Source organism: Protopterus annectens, chromosome 5.part1 (assembly GCF_019279795.1).
Source record: "Protopterus annectens isolate FY-2018-M chromosome 5.part1, PAN1.0, whole genome shotgun sequence".
Lineage (NCBI taxonomy): Eukaryota > Metazoa > Chordata > Ceratodontiformes > Protopteridae > Protopterus > Protopterus annectens.
Window position 1 is genome coordinate 89781774 of NC_056736.1, and position 26445 is coordinate 89808218.

General features: G+C 46.9%; 1 protein-coding gene across 1 annotated transcript in view; it reads right to left on the reverse strand.

The window, feature by feature from the left end:
- The window catches only part of MYCBP2 (MYC binding protein 2), a gene marked incomplete in the record, with an annotated part of 5088083 nt that overhangs the window by 2746347 nt on the left and 2315291 nt on the right, over positions 1-26445 (reverse strand).

The following is a 26445-nucleotide window of genomic DNA, read 5'->3' on the forward strand; positions in this document are numbered from 1 at the left end:
TAACCTAATTCTAGTAAAACAGAGGGCTTTGACCCCATTACTTGTAATTCTTATATGTACAAAACTGGATGCCCATTTTGGTGTGTTAGGTAAACATCAGGAAGTATGGCCATGCATCAGATTCAACACCTTACCAGTGGCCAAATTCTCTTAGTAGTGCTATAGACAAACTAAAAATGTTAAACTTATACACGTTATCTTTTACGCTGATGCATTTTTTTTTTACCTCTCTGTTCACCTGGTAAATGCACTGGACACAATTGTTCCTTACATGGATGACTTGGGAGCAATGCCTGGCTAAATCACTTGCTCAGAATCACACACTAGGAAAAATAAAGTGGAAGGAAACAAACCTTGTACCCTGGGCACAGGAAAACGCCAACTGCCAAATGATTAGTGTATTTATAGCTAGCAAAGATGTATTTCTTTTTTGTATGTGTTGACTTAAAATCAAAAGTAAAAATGCATGGAAAAAAGAAGTTATGTACTCACCATAACATTCCATGCAAGTTGTTCCATCTCGCCTTCATTCTTCACTGATGGGTTCGGAGCCGATTCTCGGCTCCGACATGGCCGACTAGCAAGCTCAAAGTTCCCCAGTAGCTCGAGACCCAACCCCTTATCACACAATGCACTGCTGGAATTACCTCAAATCTTGTTTGCTGCGTACCATATAGAAGTACAGTAATTATTCTGCCTAGGAATGAAGACACATTGAAAAAAAACAGGATGAAGACAGCCTCCAGGTCAACTGCCAGCCAGGAGGGGGAAGGAGGGAGGGATGTGACAATAAAGGTGAGATGGAACAACTCACATGGAACGTTATGGTGAGTACATAACTTCTTTATGTGAAGTTGTTCAATCTCGCTGTTCATTCTTCACTGATGGGTAGCGTCCCTAACACCCTGATCTTGGGTGGCTCACAGAAGTACACTCTTTAGAACCGTAGAATCAAATGAAGCCCTGTCCCTGGAGGCCTTATACACTTTGTAATGAGTTATAAAAGTATGAGGTTTAGACCATATGGCTGCTGCACAGATTTTGTCCAAAGGTAATTTGGCTTGAAAGACTGAAGAGGTAGAAACTGCTCTGGTTGAATGAGCCTTTACCTTACTAGACAAGGGCTTGTTATAACAAGAATATGTGTAGGTGATACAATCCGACAGCCACTTACGGTTGTTTTAGCAACTGGTTTACCTTTCCTGGCCTCAGAAAAAGACACAAAAAGCTGATCTGATTTCCTAATGTCTTTTGTTCTGTCCAAATAAAATCTAAGTTGTCAATGAACATCAAGCTTGTGAAACATATATTCCAATTTGTTGGTATGATTAGGGAAAAAAACGGGCAACTCAATGACTTGATTAATGTTAATCACAGAACATACTTTAGGTAAAAAGGATGGCTTTGTCCTGAGAGATACTCTATCAGCATGGAAGACCATATAAAGGGGCTTGATGGATAAGGCTTGGAGCTCTGACACTCTGCGGGCTGAAGTGATGGCTACTAAGATGATAGTTTTCCATGACAGAAATTTTAGTTCACAAGAGGATGCAGGCTCAAAAGGAGGAAGAATGACATGAGATAACAAAATTCAAATTCCAGGGGGAATAAGGTGTCTTCACTGGAGGTCTTATGTGAAAAGAACCTTTTAGAAAAGCCTTAGACAATTGGTGAGCCATAATATTCAAACCATCAATTCCTAGATGGAAATTAGATATAGCAGCTAATTGCATTCGCATCGTAGCAGCTGCTGCTCCTTTGTTGAAGATTTCTGTCAAGAATTGTAAGATAGAAGACAAATGTGCTTGGTAAGGGTCAATATTGTGGGAAGAAGCCCAAATGGAAAATCTCTTCCACTTACTAAGATGCAATTTTCTAGTGGAAGGTTTATGGGAAGCCAACAAAATTTGACTAGTTTCACAGGAAAGATTATAGAGCCTGGCTATGCGGGGAATCGGAGCAGCCAAACAGTTAGCATCAGTGTCTGCAAGGATGGATGAAAATCCCCTGACGATGTGTCAACAAGTCTGGAACCGGGTCCAGGATCCATGGATCTTCCAGAATGTGATGGTAAAGAAACGGAAACCAAACCTGCCGAGGCCAATGAGGGGCTATAAGGATGATTGTCCATCCCAGCGACTTTGCTTTCTGTAAGAATCTGGGTATCAGTGGAATTGGTGGAAATGCGGAGAGGAGACCCGGGGGCCAATCATGGACAAGAGCATCCCTCGGGGATGGCATGGGAATCAGGACAAAATAGCTTCTGCATTTGTTGTTGATGTGACTGGTGAACAGGTCACAGAAAGGCTAGCCCCATTTGCGGAAGATCCTGTCCGCAATCTCTTGTTTGAGGGACCATTCGTGGGGCAACAAAATTTCTCTGCTCAGTCTATCCACTATGACATTGGATTTGCCCGTGATGTGCATTGTTAATAGAAAGTGCTGGGATGACACTGCCCACTGCCATACTCTGAGGGCTTCTCGGCAAAGGGGATAAGACTTGGTCTCGCCTTGCTTGTTCAGGTACCAGACCACTGACATGTCTGTCTGTATTGCAATTGTCCCTAGAGGAAGAGAGTCCTGAAAGTATTGTAACACTAGACGTACTACTCTCATCTCTAGGACATTGATATGCAGATGTGATTCTTGATCTGTCCATGTGCCTTGGGCAGTCTTTCCCTGAAAAAGCCCCCACCACCCCCCATCAGGGAAGCGTCCATGGTCACAGTGGCAACTGGAAGGGGAGCAAGAAGGGACGTCCTATTGTGACATGGAGACATCAACCACCATTGAAGATCCTTCTTGCAGGAATTCGTTATTAGAATCATGTGACTCATTGGAAGTTCTTGGTAAGACCATTGCGCGAACAGAAGCCATTGAAGGATTCTCATATGCATCCTTGCTAATGGGATTGCTAAAATAGCTGCCATCAATCCTAGAACTTTCAATATCTCTGCAGCTGGTGCTCTGTTCTTTGATATCAGGGACATGATGTGTTGGCAAACAATACAAATTCTTTCTGGTAGAAGACAAAGAGTGGTGGTTGACGTGTCTAATTCTGTCCCTATAAAAATGATATGCTGCGATGGCAACAAAGCAGACTTTTCGAAGTTGACTGTAATGTCTAGCCAATCGCAGTGCGTCAAAGGAGCATCTCTCGCCTGAAGAAGTTGATGCCTGGTGGTGGAGGTAAGAAGTCAATCGTTCAAATACGGAAACACCTGGAATCCTAGATGCCTCAGGTGAGCCGTGCCTACTGTCATGCACTTAGGGAACACTCTGTGGGCTGTAGCGAGACCAAAGGGCAGAGCTCGGAACTGATAATGATTGGCTCCCAGCCGGAAACGCAGGTAATCTCTGGATGGCCTGGCTATCTTTATGTGGTAGTACGCATCCTTCAGATCGATAGAGTACATCCAATTGTCCTTCTCTAGAAACGGGAGTATGGACTGTAGCATAACCATTTGGAACTTCTCTTTTCTCACAAATTGGTTGAGTCTGCTGAGATCCAAAATGGGTCTCTATTCCCCTGTTTTCTTTGGAACCAAAAAGAATCTTGAGTAAGTTCTGAATCCTGTCTGGTCTGGCTGGATGACTCTTTTTTTCTAGCAATCTGCATACATCTATTGCTGCTTGTCCCATGTGACAGGGTGGAACATCTGGGATTTTTTTGACGGGAAGGGGCTGGGTGGAAAACTGTATGAAATACCCTCTGGAAATGATACTTTGTACCCAACTGTCGTTTGTTATATTTAGCCAGGCTTTTAGGTACAATGATAAGCGACCCCCGACTGCCTCCAGAGTAGGACAGCCAGGCCTCCCTTCAGGAGCACTGGTAGGACTGACCAGAGAAATGATCTCCGTCACCCTGGTGTTGCATGGAAACCCCCTCCTCTGCCTCTGGAGGGGGGCTCTCCACGTGTGTCTTGAAAGGCTCTTTGGGCTTTCCAGAACCACATCTTTCCTCCCCTCTGACCTTTAGGAAAGGGTCGAGTGGGGGTGGAAAAACAGACTCTGATGGCAGACAGAGTCTTTCCTTTTTGCTCATGCCTGGACAAAGTCTCCTTCACCTTTGGCGCAAACAAAGATGAGCCGTCAAATGGGGTATTAGTAAAGGAAGACTTGAAGGGTTCCGCGAAGGAACAGAGTCGCATCCAGGCATGCCTACGAAGAGTGATTCCTGTACCTGAGGCTCTACTAGAACCATCAATGAGTAATATACGAGACGCATGGACGAGTTGACTATCGAATTGAGGGTAGAAAGCTGAGTGGCAACCTTGTTGGATACACTCATAGCTACAGCACCCTGAAGAGCATCTCCTAACTCCTTAAGGAGATCTCTCTGCCATCTTGCAAAATGTGTCAAGCAGTTCAGTGATCTGAGTGAGAAAGACGCTGAACTGAACATGCGTTTCCCATATCTATCCATGATCCTAGACTCTCTGTTAGGAGGATGGATAGACGAGGAAGTCTCAGAGATTTCCTTTTGGGTGGCTGCCACCACCACCATGGCATCAACAGGGACTCCCTTGATCAAAAAGAACTTATCTATGATGGCAGAAATAAACATATTAGGCCTCCTAGGAACAGGTTATATAGATTCTGGTGATTCCCATGCCCTACGAGAGACCAGATCCATAAGCTCATCGTAGGGCAGAGATACCCAAAGAGGTGGAAGGTTGAGACCCGAACGCCTGCAGAAGAACCAACTCGTCCTCAGTAGGGCTCTTGGATAGCCAATTAACCCTCTGTCTAAGAATTTCAAGAATCTCTGCAAAGGAGATGTCCTCAGAGGGGGATCTAGGGGAACCTTCTGATTCATCCAAGTCTGTGTCTGATGCGAGAGACTCCTGGGGGAAGTCCAAATGCCTCCTCTTGCATAATCTCGTCGTGGGAACCTCCTCAGGGGGAACTTCTAGAGAGGTCTCAGAAGAGCAGGGAGCACCCTGTGGGGCTACCTGAGGCTCAGGGTCTCTACACTTGGGATGACCGGAGGAGACAGAAACTGACATAGGCACTTTAGGGGAAGAGGAGGCCAGACCTTGAGATGAGGAAGTCTTAGGAGACAACACTTGCCTCATGGCTTCGAATGCACCTCAGCTCCAATGAGGAGTCGTCGATGGATCCGACGGAGCCGCAATCTCCTCCCGCACCGAAGCCGTGGGCTCTGAGCCCGAGGTAGGAGCTGAGCTCACCCGAGCTGAGGCCCCGAGAGGAAGAGTCGGCACCAACAAGTCAGTGCGGCTATCCTCCCCAGACCCGACTGGAGAGTGTCGGCTCCTACAGTCCCTGGTCGACGCAGAGAACGTCCGAGCAGAGGGAGCCGACGACACTGGAGCAGGTGTCGGCTCCAAGGGATTCACAATCATCAGGTCGGCCTCCTCTGGCTCCGAAGGTCCGGTATGGCACGGAGGAGGAGCAGACAATTCAAGAGTAATGGTCTTCGGCTCCGTCGGTTGGGTTGGAGCCGACAGCAATTTAGCTAGGCCTGGTGCTTTAAGAGTTTCTGAACCAGCCAGTCCATATCCAGATCAGGAAGGCTGACTGAGGACCTGGAAGAGTGAACAGATGGAGCCGATTGGAGCAGAATGTATGGAGGTTTTTCGGCAAACGGTTCCAGGGAAGTGTCCCGGTTCCGAAAAGAACAGACTGTCGGCTCCGAAGGCAGTGGAGCCGAAGTCACCACACTTTCTGACCTTTTTTCCTTTTTTTGACCTAGATTCAGAGGAAGATTTGGAAGATTTGCTGGCCCCATCCTGGTTAGACAATGCCTCAGAAAAAGGGTGTTTGATAATACCCCTATCAATTAAAGTACAGTTGTATACACTTACCATAAATGTAGATGTTAGAGTGTATTCACTGTTGCAGTCATTACATTTGGGTAATCCTGCTGGCAGGTTGCCCTCAGCCGGCCTGAATTCCAAAGTCTTGGGTGCTGCGTTGGCTGCTGTCGCCCCTTCCCTGAAGTCAGGTCGTCAGGGGTATAAAAGAAGCAGCCGATGCCATTTTCTTTAGTTTTTCTTGCCCCAAATGTCAGGTGCCCCCAAAAGGGTAGCCAAAATATATATATATCTATAATTACATGCACCAATATAAAATTTACCCTCATCTACAAGCAAATACACCACATAGGTTGTATAAATCAGAGAAGGAAAGATAGGTTCCATCAGAAGAGAAGGGGGATGGTGGGTGGGTAACCTGGACTGCAACAGTGAATACACTCAAACATCTACATTTATGGTAAGTGTACACAACTGTACTATGTTCTTCGTGTTTCACTGTTGCAGTCATTACATTTGGGAAGAGTCCCAAAGCTAAGGTTGGGAGGCTGGAGCTAAACAGCATTAGGAATGGCTATGAGGCCCTGCAGAACTGCAGTGGCAAAGCCTGCCCTGTATTTAGAGTAGAATGGCAGATGACAGTGCTTTGTAAAGGTGTGCACAACTCCAAGTAGCAGCCTCTAAAATGTCCTTGGTAGGTACTCCCCTGAGAAAGGCTGCTGAAGTGGCTGCAGCTCTGGTTGAGTATGGCCTAATGCCCTTAGGTACTGGCTTGCCATGGTGTACATAGCAGAAATGAATGCAGTGGCCTATCCACTTTGAAATAGTCTGCTTTGAGTTAGCCTTTCCTTGTGATCCTGCAGCATATGTCACTAGTAATTGCTCTGTCTTTCTGAAAACTTTGGTTCTGTCCAAGTAGAATCTAAGCTGTCTGTGTACATCCAAAGAATGCAGAATTCTCTCCCCCTTGTTCTGTGGATTTGGATAAAAGGTTGGCAGGTGAATAGTTTGGTTGAGAGCCACACTGGACACCACCTTAGTTTTAAATGTTGGGTTTGTCCTCAGAGACCATGTCTGGATAAAAAATGATAAAAGGTTCCACAGCCATAAGTGCCTGTAGCTCTGAAACTCGTCTTGCAGAAGTTATTGCTAGGAGGAGAGCTGTTTTCCAAGATAAAAACTTTATATCAGCAGTCGCAGCTGGCTCAAAAGGAGGCAGGGTGAGTTTTTCCAAGACATAGTTGAGGTCCCATGCAGGCATTGGTGATCTCCTTGGAGGTCTTACATTTTTGGCTCCTCTGAGGTACTGCTTTAATAAGGGATGGGAAAAGATTGGTGGCTCTACATTGTAATGAGCCGAAATGGCAGAGGCATGAATTTTAATAGATGAAAAAGATAGGCCTTTGGCCAGCATCTCAGTTAAGTATTGCAAAATCTGAGGAATATTTGGCACAGCTATATCTGTTCCTTGTGCCTGGTTCCAAGCACAGAATCTCTTCCATTTTCCAGCATAAGATTTTCTAGTACTAGGCCTTCTGGCTTCCAAAATGACATCCATCACAGCTTTACTGAGAGGTGTGTTTTGTATGACTACATTACTAAATTACATGGAACTGCGGTGGTGGTGCTGCGGTAGCGTTGTCGCCTCATAGCAAGACGTGGTCCCGTTAGATTTTCAGCTAGAGCGTCTTCTGTGTGGAGGCATACGTAAATGGGGCATGCCTTCGTTGAAGGTTGTGCGTCAGGGCTGGTAACCCGGTATGTAAAAATCCACTACCAATCATTAGCAGACCGGAGTTCCGCTGTGGTGAACCCTAACCGGGAAAAGCCATAAGATACAAACAAACATTACTAAATTACATGACTACATTATTCGGTTTAAAGTTCTGAGTTGGCTGTGCAGGATCTGACTGTTTTGCTGGGACAGTAGATGAGGTATTTGAGGTAAGGTCCAAGCTGGGCATTGAGACAAGCTCCTTAGTATTGGATACCAGTACTGGCAAGGCCAGTCTGGGGCAATCAGTATCATCTTTGACTTCTACTGTCTGACCTTTAGGAGGAGAGGCAGACGGGACAATGCATATACTGATAGGGTTTTCCAGCTGAAAGATAGGGTGTCCACTTTCCATGCTTGTCTGTGATAAATCCTTGTGCAGAATATTTTTATTTAGTAGTTGTGAGGGGAGGCAAATAGATCTATGTCCAGGCATCCCCATTTCTTTGTTATCATGCTGAAGACTTGTGGATCCAGGTGCCACTCGTGGGGATCCATGAGGTTTCTGCTTGGTTCGTCTGTCAGAGAATTTTTCCTTCCTGGCAGGAATTGTGCCTGCAGATGTACTTGGTAAGTCAATGCTATGTCCCACAAAGTCATGGCTAGTCTGCAAAGGGGGTAAAAATGTGTGCCCCCTGCTTGTTTATATACCACATGACCGTGGTGTTGTTTGTCTTTATCAGTAGCTGTCCTGGATGAAGTAGGTCCTTGAAGGCTCAGGGCATTTTGAACTGCTAGCATCTCTTTTTGATTGATATGTAGATGCATTTGGTTTGAGGTCCATGTGCCCTGAATGCATCTTCCTGCCATGTGGGCCCCCCAGGCATAATCTGATGCATCCGTTGCTAGTGTCTGCCTGACTGGGGGTAATGTGAATGGCTGTCCCTTGTTTTGGTGACAAGCCTTTGCCCACCATCGAAACTCCTGTTGCAGGCAGGGAATGAGAGTAATTATAGTTTCCAGGCTGTGGCAATGTTGAGTCCAAACACTTTTTAGGTACCATTGAAGTTTCCTCATATGCAGTCTTGCATATGGAATTAGTAGAATGCAGGATGCCATGAAGCCCAAAGCCTGCAGAATTATTCTTGCAGATAACTGGGCCTTTGTTGCCAACATTGTGAAATAGGTAGTCAGTTGCCTTTGTTTGTCTGGCGTGAGATAAGCCTTCTGGGCAGTTGTATTTAAGCTTGCACCGAGGAATATTATCTCTTGAGAGGGTATTAGTTTTGATTTATTTTCATTGACTGTGTACCCTAGGCATGCTAGAAGTCTTTTCAGAAACGCCAGATGCTGTAGAAGAATGTCCCTGTTCTCTGCTTGAATTAGACAGTCGTCCAAGTAAGGATATATTTGTATTCCTCTTTGTCTGCAGAATGCAATTACTGGTGCCAGGCACTTTCTGAAGACCCTGGGCACAGTGGATAAGCCAAAGGGCAGTGCAGAGAATTGGTAATGCATTGAGCCAGCCTTGAATCTGAGGTATCTTCTGCATATCTGCCTGATTGGGGCATGCGGGTATGCCTCTTTTAAGTCTAAACTCACAAGCCAAGCGTTCTTGCCCAGCATGGGCAGAAGCTGCTGCAAAGTCAACATCTTGAATTTTGGTATATCCAGGAATGTGTTCAAAATAGATAGGTCCAGTATTGGCCTCCAGGCCTTGTCCTTTCTGGGTACCAAGAACAGTCTTGAGTAAAATCCTTGTCCCTGCTCTTGCTCTGGTACTTGTTGAATGGCCCCCATATGTCTATGAGGGATGAGACTTGTTTTTGTGCCTCTGCCTAATTGATTTTTGGCAGATCTGGCCAGCCGTTTGCCTTCGGCAGAGTACGGAAATGGAACTTGTAGCCTTGTGACACAATATTTAGGACCCACTTGTCCTGGGTTATAATGTGCCAATTTTGAGAAAAAAGTGCTAATTTCCCCTTAAGGGTGCTGCCAGGAGATAAGTGCTTGGTGCAGGCAGGGGGAAGTCATTGGGACTGTTTCATGTATGGTTGTGATTTGTCTTCTCCAACTTTGGAGGTAGAAGAAACCCATTGCTTTGGGCGGTATGAACCTTGCGCCTGGGATCTGCCTCTAGGGTGTCTGGATCTGCCCCTTTGATGTCTATCTGACACAGGAAAGGACCAATTCTTTGTTGGCCAGTGTCTACTAAACCTAGGTGGCTGTACTTGTAAAAAATCTTTGACCATTTGCATAGATTTAGCTTTGTCCTTCATTTTCTTTAACACATCTTCTGCCTTAACACCAAACAAAGTATCATGCTGTAAAGATGCATCTAATAATTTAACTAACATGATCAGGCAGATTTTGTTCCTTTAACCAAGCATGCTTCCTAATTACAGAACCTGTGACTGCGGCCCTGCAGGAGGCCTCTAAAGAATCAAAACCACACTGCAAAGTATGCTTTCCAACTTGTTCAGCTGCATGCAATAAATCCTGCATTTCCTTGTTTTCTGCACATTCGCAGTTTAACATTTTCTGTTTAAGCAATGCCATGACATGTTGCTGATATTTGAGCATATGAAACTGACAGTTTAAGGCCCTTATAGCCAAGGCAGCAGATGTGTAAAGGTTTTTTCCCCATCTATCCAGTGCCCTAAAATCTCTGTCTGAGGGGGTAGGGTTTTTTGCAGCGGAAGACTTAACTCCTTTGGGACCATGAGAAATAGTTTCTGGGTCTGCAGCAGGGTTTTTAAAAAGGAATTTATGAGAGTCAGGAACCCTGTAATATCTGTCAAGCTTAACAGGAGCTGGAGGTAAGGAGTCAGGGGTAAGACTAGACTACGAAAACACATCTACAATGTCTAACACAGGTGGGATGGCTAGTGGCTTGTGCTGAGGTAGTAAAAGGAAATCCCTGAGCCTCTTTTTAGATTCTGAAAAATCTTGGCTCTCCCAGTGGAAATGCTCCCTCATGGTATGTAAGGTTTCCCCAAAAGAATAGTCCTCTGGAGGAGAAGCTGAAGGTATAGAGTCTTCAGCATCAGAATCCTCATGGGGGGAAGAGAATATTCCTGATCAGAAGAGGAAGCAGAAGAAATGGAAACCTGATCTGAAGAGTCATAGTCAGTCTCCTGACTAGGCCTCTTATCAAAATGGGGATGGGAACCCCTGATCAAGGTAATCAAGTCTACGGCCATTTTGAGCATCTGTTTTTTGGGCATAAAGGCCTGACCACGTGGCTCTTGAGTTTGTTTCTTTGCTTTGGAAGGTGCTTTAATCTTTGCCTTTGAAGCTGAAGTCGATTTGATGTAAAAATGTTTAGGTCTGAATACACCCTCAGAAGCCGGTGCCTGCTCAGCGGCTCCGGACCCATCTGAAGGGATAATATCCGAGGCTCTAATACCTTGAGTTTCCAGCTGCATGGCCAACTCCACGTGGGAGTCGGTAGCGGCCTGCGACTCTAAAGTAGCGGGTGTCAGGGGCTGCGAAAGCGCCTCACTGAGGACCGGCAAATGAGTGACTGGGATAGGAGAAGCTTCATCGTCGGTTTTGGGCCTCGGTTGTCTATCTCTTTCCTTTTCTTTGCGTTTTTTGTGAACTCCGGTAGTCAGATGGCTATCCGACGACATTTCTGGATAATTAAACCGGCGTCCAAAATAGTTTAAATCAAAATCATACTGACGCTTAATAGTGCGTTGGTTAAATCTAGCACAAAACCGACAACCAGAAACATTGTGATCATGGCCTAGGCAAGGAATACAGTAAGAATGAAAATCCTTATGAGGTATTTGCTTCCCACAAGAAATACAATTATTAACTTATTCTGACATCGGTCTGGAGCAAGAAAAAAGTTTCCCCAATGGGGTACTTAGCTTTATTGAAGACTTCGGATCTGAAACTCAAACACGAAAATCTCAGGAGTTGGCCGACCGGCACTTGCGAACTGCTTCTGTTTCGGGCACCTCACGGCAAGAAAGACTAAAGAAAATTGCATCGGCTGCTTCTTTTATACCCCTGACAACCGGACGTCAGGGAAGGGGCGACAGCAGCTGAAGTAGGACCCAAGACTTTGGAATTCAGGCCGGCTGAGGGCAACCTGCCAGCAGGATTACCCAAATGTAATGACTGCAACAGTGAAACAGGCATCCGTGACGGACATTTTCTGTCCGCAGTCTGGGCATTTTTTAAACCCAGACTTTGGAAGTTTATCTTTTTCTTCAGACATTTTACAATTTCCACTAAATGGAACACACTACTTAGCTATGAGCTATTTTAGAAATCTTAACTAACTCACACAGAACACACACAGCCAAAAGGGGCAACTAACACTATATCAATATAAACCGGATTAAGTAATCCAATAACAAGAGTCCTAAACAGGGAACACTGACTAACAACTATACAAAGAGATCCCAAGGCCAAAGGCAAAGAAAGATTTTACTGAAGAAAGGGGGTTGAACACAGAACACAACTATCTACTAGCTAATAATATCTAGCATTATAGATTAATCAAAGATATACAAGAAATTGAAAAATGTAACTTGCTGAAAGTTGAAAACTCCCAATAATAGTCTTGAGCAACGCTGGAAACCAAGAGATCCATGCCATGGCAAACTAGATCGGAGGTAATTCCAGCAGTGAATTGTGGGATAAGGGGTTGGGTCTCGAGCTACTGGAGAACTTTGAGCTTGCTAGTCGGCCGTGTCAGAGCCGAGGATTGGCTCCGAACCCATCAGCGAAGAATGAACGGCGAGATTGAACAACTTCACATTAAAAGATTTCTGAGAACATAAGAAAGAAATAAAACTACCGGCACATGGTTTTGTGATATGGTAGTCAACAAATTGAATAAACAGCAGGACTGTCAATAATTTTTAGGGAAGACTGAATTTATGTCAATAAATTAAAGTTTAACTATGGTGCCTATTAGGCAGGCTACATGTCCTACCCTATATTTTGCACATGACCTTGAATTAACTATTCTAGCAAACATGTAGAATGCTGGCTTAACTGCTAGGGAATAAGGTGATTTAATGTACTTAGTTAACTTTATCAGAGAGCTAATTTGGTAACAGGTTTTCCTTCCCATCATTAAACAAAAGAAAACTAACAAAAAAAAAAATGCTACTTTGTTTTTCTGACAAGATGGGGTACAGACAATGCTGCTATCAGTGGTAAGCCCTAAAGTACAGTTGTGTACCTACCATAAATGTAGATGTTCGAGTTTATTCACTGTTGCAGTCATTACTCTTGGGTTATCCTGCTGGCAGGCTACCCTCAGTCGGCCAGAATTCCGAAGTCTAGGTCCGGCGTCGGTTGCTGTCGCCTCTTCCCTGATGTCAGTGCGCCAGGGGTATATAAAAGATGCAGCCGACGCCATTTTCGTCAGTTTTTCTTACCCCAGATGTCAGGTGCCCCAAATTGGTAGGCTGAAAAAATATGCCAATAAAATGCATGCACAAAAATCACATTTCCTTCATCTACAAGCAAATACACCACAAAGGTTGCACAGGATAGAGAAGTGCAGATAAATCCCAGCAAAGAAAAGGTGGATGGTGGGTGGATAACCTGGACTGCAACAGTGAATACACTCAAACATCTACATTTATGGTAGGTACACAACTGTACTATGTTCATCGTGTTTCACTGTTGCAGTCATTATTCTTGGGTAGAATCCCAAAGTTGAGGATGGGTGGCTGGACTAAATAGGATTAGGAGAGGCTATGAGGTCCTGCAGAACTGCAGTGGCAAAGCCTGTTCTGGACTTAGAGTAAAGAGGTAAGTGGTAGTGCTTTGTGAAAGTGTGCACTGAACTCCAGGTTGTAGCCTCTAAGACATCTTTGGTTGGTATTCCTCTGAGGAAGGCTGCTGAAGTGGCTGCTGCTCTGGTGGAATGAGGCCTAATGCCCTTAGGCACTGATTTGCCATGCTGAAAATAGCAGAAACGGATGCAATGGCCTATCCATTTAGACATAGTCTGTTCTGAGATAGCCTTTCCTCGTGATCCTGCAGCATATGACACTAAAAGTTGCTCAGTCTTTCTGAAAGCTTTAGTTCTGTCCAAGTAGAAGCGTAACTGCCTGTGTATGTCCAAAGAATGCAGAATTTTCTCACCCTTGTTCTGTGGATTTGGATAAAAGGTAGGCAAGTGAATGGTTTGGTTGAGGGCTACATTGGGCACCACCTTAGGCATAAATGTTGGGTTTGTCCTCAGAGAAACCCTGTCTGGATGAACAATGATAAAAGGTTACACAGCCATGAGTGTTTGTAACTCCGGGACTCATCTTGCAGAGGTTATTGCTAGGAGCAGAGCTGTTTTCCAGGATAAGAATTTTATATCCGCTGTTGATGCTGGCTCGAAAGGAGGCAGTAAGAGTTTTTCCAAAACATAAATGAGGTCCCCAGGCTGGAATTGGTGCTCTCCTTGGAGGCTTAATGTTTTGGCCCCTCTGAGGTACTGCCTTATTAAAGGATGAGAAAAGATAGGTGGTTCCGCATTGTAATGGGCTGAAATGGCAGAGGCATGAATCTTTACTTATGAGAAAGAAAGGCCTTTGTTCAGCATCTCAGTTAGGTATTGTAAAATCTGAGGGATATTTGGTACACACGTGTCAATGCCTTGTTCCTGGTTCCAAGCACAGAATCTCTTCCATTTTTCTCCATAAGATTTTCTGGTACTTGGCTTCCTGGACTCCAAGATAACATCAATAACAGCTTTTGAAAGAGGAGTGTTCTGAATGGCTACATTATCTGCTATGCTGCCAGATTTAAGGTCCTGACTTGGCTGTGCAGGATCCGATTGTTCTGTTGGGTCAGCAAGTGAGAAGTTTGAGGCAATATCCATGCTGGACCTTGAAACAAGCTCTTTAGGATTGGGTACCGGTGCTGGCGTGGCCAGTCTTGTGCAATCAGTATCATTTTTGGCTTCTCTTGTCTGACCTTTAGGAGTACCCTGGGAAGGAGAGGCAGTGGAGGAAAGGCATATAATGTTAGATTTTTCCAGCTGAAGGATAGGGCGTCCACTTTCCATGGTTGCTTGTGATAAATCCTTGTGCAAAGTCTCTGCAATTGGCAGTTGTGAGGGGAGGCAAATAGATCTATGTCTGGGCATCCCCATTTCCTTGTTATCATGCTGAAGACTTGTGGATCCAGTTTCCATTCATGGGGATCCATGAGATTTCTGCTTAGTTCGTCTGCCAGAGTATTTGTTTTTCCTGGCAGGAATTGTGCTTGCTGGTGAACTTCAAAGGTCAATGCTGTGTCCCATAAGGTCATTGCTTGTCTGCAGAGGGGGTAGGAATGTGTACCTCCCTGCTTGTTTATGTACCACATGACCGTAGTATTGTCTGTCTTTATCAGTAGCTGTCCTGGATGAAGCAGGTGCTTGAAAGATGTCAGGGCATTTTCAACAGCTAGCATCTCTTTTTGATTTATGTGAAGATGCATTTGGTTTGCAGGCTATGTGCCCTGAATACATTTTCCTGCCATATGGGCTACCCAGGCATAATCTGAAGCATCCGTTGTCAGTGTCTGTCTGGCTGTGGGTAAACTGAATAGCAGACCCTTGTTGTGGTGACAGGCCTCTGCCCACCATCGAAACTCCTGTTGTAGGCAGGGAATGAGTGCAATTACTGTCTCCAGGCTGTGGCAATGCTGAGTCCAAACACTTTTTAGATACCATTGCAGTTTCCTCATATGCAGTTTGGCATATGGAATTAGTAGAATGCAGGATGCCATGAAACCCAAGGCCTGCAAGATTTTCCTTGCAGATAAGTGGGTTTTTGTTGCCAATTTCTTAAAGTAAGAAGTCAGTTGCTTTTGTTTGTCTGACGTGAGATAAGCCATCTGGGCAGTTGTATTTAAGCTTGCTCCCAGGAATATTATCTCTTGAGAGGGCACTAGTTTTGATTTCTTTTCGTTTACTGTGCACCCTAGGCCAATTAGTAATCTTTTTACAAACGCCAGATGCTTTAGAAGAATGTCTTTGTTCTCTGCTTGAATTAGGCAGTCGTCCAAGTAGAGATATATCTGAATTCCTCTTTGTCTGCAAAACGCAATTTACTGGTGCCAGGCATTTTGTGAAGACCCTGGGGTGCAGTAGATAAGCCAAAGGGTAGTGCACAGAATTGGTAGTGCATTGAGCCAGCCATGAATCTGAGGTATCTTCTGCATGATTGTCTGATTGGGACATGCAGGTAAGCCTCTTTTAGGTCCAAAGTTACGAGCCAAGTCTTCTTGCCCAGCATGGGCAGTAGCTGCTGTAGAGTCAACATCTTGAATTTTGGAACTTCCAGAAACGTATTTAGTACAGACAGGTCCAGTATTGGTCTCCAGGTTTTGTCCTTTCTGGGCACTAGGAAAAGTCTGGAGTAAAATCCTTGCCCCTGCTCTTGTTGTGGTACTTGCTGAATGGCCCTCATGTCCATGAGGGCTGTAATTTGTTTTTGTGCCTCTGCCCATTGATTGTGTGGCAGGTCTGGCATACCTTTTGACCTTGGTAGGGTGTGAAAATGGAACCTGTAGCCCTCGGACACTATGTTCAGGACCCATTTGTCTTGGGTAACCATTTGCCAATTTGATAAAAAAGGTGCTAGTTTTCCCCCTAAGGGGGCTGCCAAAAGAAAAGTGCTTGGATCTGGCAGAGGAAAGTCATTGGGACTGTTTCCTGTAAGGTTGTGATTTGTCTTCTCCGCTTTTGGAGGTAGGAGCACCCCACTGTTTAGGCCTATATGAGCCCTGGGGCTGAGATCTGCCTCTGGGACGCCTGTATCTGCCTCTTTGTGGTCTGTCTGACACTGGAAAGGACCAAATTTTAGAAGGTCAGTTCCTGCTAAACCTGGGTGGCTGTACATTTAAGAAATCCTTGACTGTCTGCATGGATTTTGCTTTATCCTCCATTTTTTTCAACACCTCTTCTGATTTTGTACCAAACAAAGTATCATGCTGTAATGGTGTAGCTAATAATTCTGCTTTAACATGATCAGGCAGATTCTGTTCCTTTAACCAAGCATGCCTTCTAATAACAGAACCCGTAACTGCAGCCCTGCAGGAGGCCTCCAAAGAATCAAAACCACATTGCAAAGTGCGTTTTCCAACTTGTTCAGCTGCATACAATAAATCCTGCATTTCCTTGTTTTCTGCACATTCAGAATTTAACAACATTTTCTGTTTAAGCAATCTCATGACATGTTGCTGATACTTAAGCATATGAAACTGATAGTTTAAGGCCCTTATAGCCAAAGTTGCCGAGGTATAAGAAGAAGTTATGTACTCACCATAACGTTCCATCTGAGTAGGTGGCTTCATTTGTCTGCAACCTGTGGGTCCTGGATCCGATATCGGATCCAAGCCAGCAACTTGTATAATAGCTATGGATCCTAGCTCCTCCCCTCACCCATAATCCCCTGCCAACCTCCTATGACCTCAGATCAAGTTTGCCCCTCTATGGATACCTGAAAAGGTGTTCCAACAAGCATAATAGATAGAACAATATAACAGGACCAAGTTCTGAAGGCCAGGGGGAAGGAGGGGGGATGGTTGCAGACAAATGAAGCCACCTACTCAGATGGAACGTTATGGTGAGTACATAACTTCTTAATCTGGAGTAGGGACTTCATTTGTCAGCAACCTGTGGGACAGAGTCCCCAGCTACCTGAATCTTGGACTGCCATCATGGAAGGATGTTCCGGAGCACTGCGGAGCCAAAGGATGCTCTCCCTCTAGAAATTACGTACAGTTTGTAGTGGTTAATAAAAGTATGAGATGAGGCCCAAGTAGCTGCCGAACAATCATCCAATGGCACTCTAGATTTAAAGGCAGCAGAAGTACAGATGGAGCGAGTGGAATGTGCACAGACTCCCTCAGGTGCGGGCCTCCCGGAAGCTTGGTAAGCCAGAAGAATACATTGAGAAATCCAACGTGACAAGGTGACCTTTGAAATGGCTTTACCTAAACTGAATTTAGCAAAGGAGACAAACAGCTGATCAGACTGTCTGTGACTAGCTGTCCTATGAATATAGAAACGCAGCTGCCTGTGTACATCTAATGAATGCAGCTTGTACTCTCATTTATTTTGATACTTAGGGAAGAAAACCAGTAAGTTGATGGACTGATTGATATTGATTTCTGATGCCACCTTGGGAAGAAAGGAGGGATTGGTCCTGAGGTACACTCTGTCCGGATGGAAGACCAAGTAAGGAGGCTTTACGGGAAGGGCTTGGAGTTCCGAAACTCTCTTGGCTGAAGTGATGGCTACCAGGAATGCTGTTTTCCAGGACAAATATTTGAGATAGACCGATGCGGCTGGTTCAAAGGGAGAAGCAGTCAAGGCTTGAAGGACTAGAGACAGATCCCAAGGGGGTACGGCTTCTTTGATAGGGGGCCTGAGTAGAAAGGTGCCCTTGAGAAATGTTTTGCACAATTTAGCTGACATCAAAGGACCTGTCTCATGTCCCACATAGTAATGGGAGATGGCTGCCAATTGTACCTTGACTGTCGAGCAACTAGCTCCTTGCTGAAAGAGTCCAGTTAGAAAATCCAGTACGGATGGTAGAGGGGCAGTGAAGGGATCCAGATTTTGATGTTCCGCCCAGACGGAAAAGCGTCTCCATTTACTGCGGTATATTTTCCTGGTGGAAGGCTTATGTGCTGCCACTAGGACGGCTTTGACTGGTGAAGAGATGCCAGGAGTCCTGACTAAGAGTGGACCTGGAGCAACCAAGCTGTCAGCTTCAGTTGACCAGATTCGGGGTCTGTAATTTCGATGGATGGGAGATTAAATCCGGAGTGGGATCCAGAATCCAAGGAGGATTCACTAGATGAGACCACAGGTAAGGGAACCAAGTTTGCAGAGGCCAGAATGGGGCAATGAGGATCATTCTGCTCCCCAACCGCGAGGCTTTCTGTAAGAGCTTTAGCATCAGGGGTAAAGGAGGGTAGGCATAGAGTAGACCGGGTGGCCAAACATGCACCAGAGCGCCTCTTGGGGCTTCCCCTGCTGGGGGAATCAGAGTGAAGAAGCTGTCACATTTCGTATTTAAGGGAGAGGCAAAGAGATCGCAGCAGGGTTGCCCCCATTTTGCGAATATCTGCTTCGCTACTAGTGGGTTGAGAGACCACTCGTAAGGGGAAAGAATGGTGCGGCTGAGTTTGTCCACCAGAATGTTGGCCCACCCCCTGGAATGTGCGTTGCGATCAGAAAGCGGTTGGTGGAAATCGCCCATTCCCACACTCTCATGGCTTCTCGACATAAGGGGTAGGATCTGGTTCCCCCCGGTTTGTTGATGTACCAAACAACAGACATGTTGTCTGACTGAATTGCAATCGTTCCTACGGGGAGGAGATTCTGAAGTGCCTGCAACGCCAACAGCACCGCTCTCATCTCCAGAACGCTGATATGCAAGGAGGTCTCTGTGTCGTTCCACGTGCCTTGGACTGTCCTGCCCGTGTAATGCCCCCCCTACCCAAGGCAAAAGGCGTCCGTGGTCACCGTGGCGAGAGGGGGAGGAGTGCAGAAGGGCCGGCCTATATGGAGGTTTGGGGATTGGAGCCACCATAACAGGGCCTTCCTGCAAACCTTGCTGATAGAGAAAGGGTGGCAGAGAGGAAGAGATTGGAAGGACCATTGCACTTGAAGGGTCCACTGCAGTACCCTCATATTTAGGCGAGCACATGGAAGAAGTGTTATTGCAGCCGCCATGGAGCCCAGCGCCCTCAGGACCAATTCCACCGGTGGAGCTTTCGATTGTAGGATGGCCCGCACATGCAATCTGAGATTCTGTAGTCGTTCCGAAGTCAGGAAGACTCGTAGATCCCTGGTATCTAATCTGGCCCCTATAAACTCTATTACTTGTGTCGGAGCAAGGGAAGATTTGTCCGCATTGATTGTGATGCCTAACTGGGGGGCTAGGCGGAAAAAGTAATCTCTGGCTGAGCAGAGTAGATGCCTTGTTGGGGCGGTTAGAAGCCAGTCGTCCAGGTACGGAAAGACCTGCATTCCCTGGAGTCTCAGGTGGGCCCCTAACACTGCTAAAACTTTGGTGAGCACTCTGGGGGCTGTGGTGAGGCCAAAAGGAAGGACCCTGAACTGATAATGACTGGCTCCCAGCCGGAAGCGGAGAAACCTCCTGGATCGTCTGTCCATTAGAATGTGGTAGTACGCATCCTTGAGGTCTATAGAGCACATCCAATCGCTCTCCCGTAAGAGGGGGAGAATGGATTGAAGAGTGACCATTCGGAATTTTTCCTTGGTTACTGACAGGTTGAAGAGGGAAAGATCTAGAATTGGTCTCAAGTCCCCCGTGTTTTTTGGCACCAGAAAGAACCTGGAGTAGAACCCTAATCCGAGCTGGTCTTGGGGGATGGGTTGGATGGCTCCTTTTTTAACAGCTGCTGGATGTCTGTGGCTGCAGCCTCCCTCTGATCGGGTGGAACATCGGGGAGGCTCCTGAGTTTGGGGACATGATACATTGGAATTTTGTAGCCTCTGGATATGATACGAAGCACCCAGCGGTCTGATGTGATGGACTCCCATGCCGCCAGATGCCTCGAGAAACGCCCCCCGACTGCCTCTAGAGCAGAGCAGTTGGGCAACCCTTCAGGGCTGCTGCGTGGGCCAGTCAGAGAAGGATTCTCTGGACCCAAAGTTCTTCGGGGCCCCTCTGCCCCTAGGGCGGCGTCCTCCCTGTCCTCCTCTGCCACGGAAGGACCGGTTGTCCGGAGCAGGTTGGGAATGTTGCGATTTCCGAAACCACATCTTCTTCTGTCCCTTTTGGTTCTTCGATAAGGACCTCGGGGTAGCAGAGAAGCGGACTCCGACGGCAGACAACGTCTTCCCGTCCTTCTCGCTCTGGACCAGTGTTTCGCGAACGGTCTTGCCAAACAAGGCAGAACCATCAAAAGGGGCGTTCGCAAAGGATGCCTTAAAGGGCTCCGCGAAGTCACAATGCCGGAACCAGGCCTGACGTCTCATGACTAGGCCCACTCCGCTAGCTCTAGCGGCTCCCTCAGTAGCGTGGGACAAAGCCGCATAGAGGTATTGGAGATAGACCTTAGAGTGGCCATTCGAGTGGAGTACAACTGCTTGTCCTCCACCGACATGGACTCAGGGGGGGAAGCAGCGTATTCTTTGATAAGAACCTGCTGCATCCTGATGACATGTGCCATATAGTTCAGAGACCTTACCGAGAAGGTCGCTGAACTAAAAACCCGCTTCCCAAGACGATCCATCGTGCGGGACTCCTTGCTCGGTGGATGTACCAAGGGGCTCTCCTGAGCTAGTTCCCTCTTCGTGGCTGCCACCGTCAACATGGCATCTACGGGGGGACCCTTGCTCCAGTGGGACCGGTCTGCGGGGGGGCTCAGTATCCTGTCCGGGCATTTAGGGACTGGCTCCACAGTGTCCGGCTCCTTCCACGCCCTGGTGGTAATAAGGTCCACCAGGAGGTCAGCTGGAGGGGACACCCAAGAGGTAAACGGGCCTGCTTCGAATGCCTCTAGGAACAGGGACTTGTCAGAGGAAGCCTTGGGGGCAGACCACCCACCTCTGATCCAAAGGAGACATCCTCCGGGGGTGACCTTGGGGAGCCTTCCCCTTCATCCAAGTCAGTGTCCTCTGTTAAGGACTTGGGGGAGTCCACGTGCCTCCTCTTACACTTGTGCTTGCGAGGCACTTCCTCGGGGGGGGGGGGGGCTGTCAGAGGAAGTCTCGCCAGCAATATCTTGTTCCAATGGAACAACCTGGGACATCGAAGCAGGCTGTCCCTGTGGCCGGGTGATGGAAGCCTGACCCAGCAGAGAGGGAGTGCAGGGTGGAGCTGGGGGTCTGGATGCTCTCGACAGAACCCTCTTCACTGCTTCGAAGGCCGAGGGGGAGCCGCTCTCCCTGGGCTCCGAAAATTGACTCCCACTCAGATCTGATGAAGGGATTGGAACCGGCGCTGAGACCGTTGGATCCGAGGGACCAGTGTGCTCCGACCTGGACAGAGCCGAAGGCACACTGAAACCCTCGGATCCGAAGCTCAGCCCACAGCTCCGAGAGGTCGGATCCGACGATGGAACCGACAAACTCGAGGGCAGGGTCGGATCTGAAGAACCCAGTACTGTCTGCGCCGACCCACCCCCAGCTCCGACGCTGCCTGGCTCCGAACGCTCCGAACCCAGGAAGCGGGTTGGAGAAGGAGCAATCGGAGCAAAGAAAGGGGTCGAGCTCCCCCCGAAGTGGGGGGGGGGGGGAGGCAAGAGCACTCCCATCTGCAGCTGGGCCTGGATGAACCTTCGCATCATCCGGTCCAAGTCTGCATCTGACAGGCTGTATGTAGATCTCGAAGAGGCCACCAAGGCAGGCCTGGAGTGCCGCCTCGATGACCTCGACAGAGATCGGGTCTCCTCCTCCTCGGGTCCCGGGGAGAAGCAAGGAGATTGGAGCCGAGGAGGAGGAGACCTGGAAGCCGTGGAGGGAGAAGCCCGCTTAGTCGGGGGGGCCGAAGCGGAGGCCTCGGCCTGCCGCTTGTGGTGCTTCTCCCTCAGTTTCTCCCTCCTGGCCTCCCTGTCCTCCGGCGCTTTAGTGGGAGTTTGAATCCCGGCGTGGCTACCACCACAGGCTGAGGAGGTACCATGGGAGGAGTGGAGGCCGAATCCGGAGGCAAAAGACCCGCCAGGACAAGCTTCGACCTCCGCTCTTTCAGTGCCCTGGGGTTGAACGCTGCACAAATGGTGCATCCTGAAGAGAGGTGTTCAACCCAAAGGCACCGAACACACAGAGTGTGGCCATCAGCCGGAGATAGCTTATGGCCACACTCGGTGCATTTAGAAAAAATAGATTTTGGGGCCTCTGCCATACCCAAAACTAAAGTACACTACACAAGCACACCAGGCCCCAAACACAAACACTCACAGACACACTCTAACGACCAGCGAGGGGAGGGTGAAAACCAAAAAAAATTTAACTAGATAGGAAACCTAACCACTCACACAAATTACAATTACAAAGTTTGATAAAAAAATGAAGAAATTCATTTATCTGTTAAGAAAACGCTAGGAGCTCTAAAATTTAGCTACACACTCAAGCGCGGCAAACTAGATCTGAAGTCATAGGAGGTTGGCAGGGGATTATGGGTGAAGGGAGGAGCTAGGAGCTCGGATCCATAGCTATGCTACAAGTTGCTGGCTCGGATCCGATATTGGATCCAAGACCCACAGGTTGCAGACAAATGAAGTCCCTACTCCAGATACCTTTTTTCCACATCTATCCAGTGCCCTTGAATCTCTGTCAGAGGGGGTTGGGTTTTTTGCAGTGGAAGCCTTTACCCCCTTTGGACCCTGTGATATAGTTTCTGGGTCAGCAGCAGGGTTTTTAAAAAGAAATTTGTGTGAGTCAGGAACCCTGTAATATCTGTCAGGCTTAACAGGAGCTGGGGGTAAGGAGCCAGGGGTCAGACTAGACTCAGAAAACACATCATCTACAATGTCTAACACAGGTGGGATGGCTAGAGGCCTGTGCTGAGGTAGTAATAGAAAATTCCTGAGCCTCTTTTTAGATTCTGAAAAATCTTGGCTCTCCCAGTGGAAATGCTCCCTCATGGTGTGGAAGGTTTCCCCAAAGGAATAGTCCTCAGGAGGAGATGCTGATGGTATAGATTCTTCAGCATCAGAATCCTCATAGGGGGGAAGAGAATATTCAAGTTCAGAAGAGGAATCAGAAGAAATAGAAACATGATCTGAAGATTCATAGTCAGTGTCTTGCCTAGGCCTCTTATCAGGAGGGGGATGGGAACCCCTGATCAAGGTAATCAAGTCTTCGGCCATTTTCAGCATCTGGTTTTTGGGCATAGAGGACTGTCCACATGGCTCTTGAGTTTGTTTCCTTGCTTTAGAAGGTGCTTTAGTCTTTGCCTTTGAAGCTGAAGTCGTTTTAATGTAAAGATGTTTAGGTCTGAATACACCCCTCAGAAGCCGGTTCCTGCTCAACGGCTCCAGACCCATCTGAGGGGTTAATGTCCAAGGCTCCAATACCTTGAGTATCCAGTGGCATGGCCGACTCCACGTGGGAGTCGGTAGCGGCCTGCGAAAGCGCCTCACTGAGAACTGGCGAACCAGCGACTGGCTTAGGAGAAGCTTCGTCGGTTTTGGGCCTCGGTCGTTTTTCTTTATCATTTTCTTTGTGTTTTTTGTAAACTCCGGTAGTCGGATGACTGTCCGACGACATTTCAGGGTAATTAAATCGGCGTCCAAAAAAGTTTAAAGCAAAATCATACTGACACTTAATAGTGCGTTGGTTAAATCTAGCACAAAACCGACAACCAGAAACGTTGCGATCAGCGCCTAGGCAAGGAATACAGTAAGAATGAAAATCCTTATGAGGTATTTGCTTCCCACAAGAAATACAGTTATTAACTTTTTCTGACATCGGTCTGGAGCAAGAAAAAAGTTAGCTTTATTGAAGACTTCGGATCTGAAACTCGAATACGAAAATCTCAGGAGTCAGCCGACTGGCACTTACGAACTGCTTCTGCGTCGGGCACCGCGCAGCAAGAAAGACTGAAGAAAATGGCGTCAGCTGCTTCTTTTATACCCCAGATGGCCTGACGTCAGGGAAGGGGTGACAGCAGCCGACGCAGGATCCAAGACTTTGGAATTCAGGACGGCTGAAGGCAACCTGCCAGCAGGATTACCAAATGTAATGACTGCAACAGTGAAACACGAAGAACCTCAGAATAGCTGGTCAAGAGGAGAAGGTAAACACTTGCACCACACCACATGGAACACATAGCCCTCCAGAAGACACACCAGCACTGCCTGCAGAAAAAAAACACAAACCACACACCCACCTTTGCGGAGGCTTTCAATAAAAGCTACCCAAACAGCAGAGACCTCCAAGGCAGAAACACACTCGACCACCACAATACAACACTAACCAACAGACACATAACTCTCCTAAACAGTGTGCCACTCAAGCAAAGCCCATAAAGCAAAACAGCATACCCAGGCATATATGTCATAGGTGACTCGATAGTGAGGCACACTAATTTCCCACTCACTAGGTTGAATAAGGAGAAAGTAACAGTCAACTGCCTGTCAGGTGCCAGGATCTGTCAAATAATGAATGCACTCAGGTCCCTCAACAACAGGTACAAATGATTCTGTCATTGTACATGTGGGTGTCAATGACCTGAGACATACCTCCCTGGACTACATGAAAAGAGACATGGAGGAGCTCTCGAATTATGTAGCCAGGCGGGTATGACCCTAGCCCTGAGCAGCATCCTACCATCACCAAGAATTATACCACAGTACAAGCAGAAAATAATTGATTTCAACAAGTGGCTAAGTTTCTGGTGTCATTCTAAGGGGATCCAGTATCTGTCTGCTGGGGTAACATGATTGACAGACCTCGATGCTTTGCCAGAGATGGCCTGCAACTGTCACCCCTGGGTTTCTGGATATTTGCCAAGGCTCTTGCCACCCCTATAGTGCCTTTTTTGGGTGGTGTTCCAAAGACCAAATTACCACCGTAACAGCTACAAACAAATGCAATCTGAGGGTCATGCTGCTCAACGCTAGAAGTCTAAATCTCAAAATGCACATGTTTGAAGCACATTTTAAAATGGAGAACATTGACATTTGTGCTGTAACAGAGACCTGGCTCAAGGCAGCAGAAAGCACCCCTGCACTACCAGGCTATAACTCATTCTACCCCTTCTGGCCCCAGAACTTGGACTGAAGCTCCAAAGGCGGTGGTGTTTCCATATTCATAAAGGATGGGCACACCTCCAGACTGGTAGCCCAACATAATGCATCAAAGATACTTCAGGTGCAGCTAACATTGGGTAAGACACCAATTCAGTTCTTGGACTGTTATACGTCCCCAGCCATGTCCCAAGACTCACACTCCACATTCCTAAGCACCCTCTAGAATATTTAAGGTCCAACCTAACATTCTCATACTGGGCGACTTCAACAACCCTTCCATTAACGGGGAAAACTACTCATGTACCAATACACTTGCACAAAGCTTCCTGGAATTCATTAATTCAAGTGCCCTGGACCAGCTTGTTCTTACCCCCACTAGAGGTAGCAACATCCTTGACATGGTCATTACTAAACTAATATGGGCAACCATTGCTCTACACCAATAGTCAATTCCTCCCTGGTTAGATCCGACCACAACTAATCACCTTGGAAATCCCCCCCCCACACACACACACACAGAAAGGTAACCACCATGAAAACCTTCTCCAAAGCTAAATTTGGGCTCCTAAAAACAGAGGTGGCTGACTTCACGGCACCCATGCAAATGGAGAATAGTTGCATGACCGCTGAATCGTACACCAATGCACTGTATGAACACGTACATAAATGCATGGATCTCACCATACCCAATAGAAACATGATGCTCTCCTCCAAAAAAAAGAAAGCCAATCTGGTGGTCCCATGCCATAAACAAACTCTACAACTGAAGGAGGAAACGGATGTGGAATACGGTGAAGTCCCAAGACTGGAAAAACTCCCTTATCAGCCTCAACAAAAAGTTGAGATCCCTCATTAAATCCTCTAAAGCTAGCTATGAAAACAAAATTGCAGCAGATAGTAAAGACAACCACAAGGCCTTCTACAGTTATGTAAAGAATCTCCATGGCAATACCCAGATTTGCTCTGAGCTACTGCATAATGGTACCTCCTATACAGAGCCAAAAGATGTTGTCAACATACTGGGCAACAGATTCAGTGCCAACTTTACCCCCCCCCCCCAAAGGACCAATCACAATACCAGTAGATTGCCAGGCACCCAGTATTACTGCTGCATAGGTTAAGCTATGGAACGCATCATCATAGACCTAATAAACAAGGATATAGGGGAATCTCCAAACTCTGGATCCAACACAGTTTGGTTTTGTGAAGGGTAGATAATGCCTGCTCAACTTAATCGACTTTTTTGAGTCCGTCACC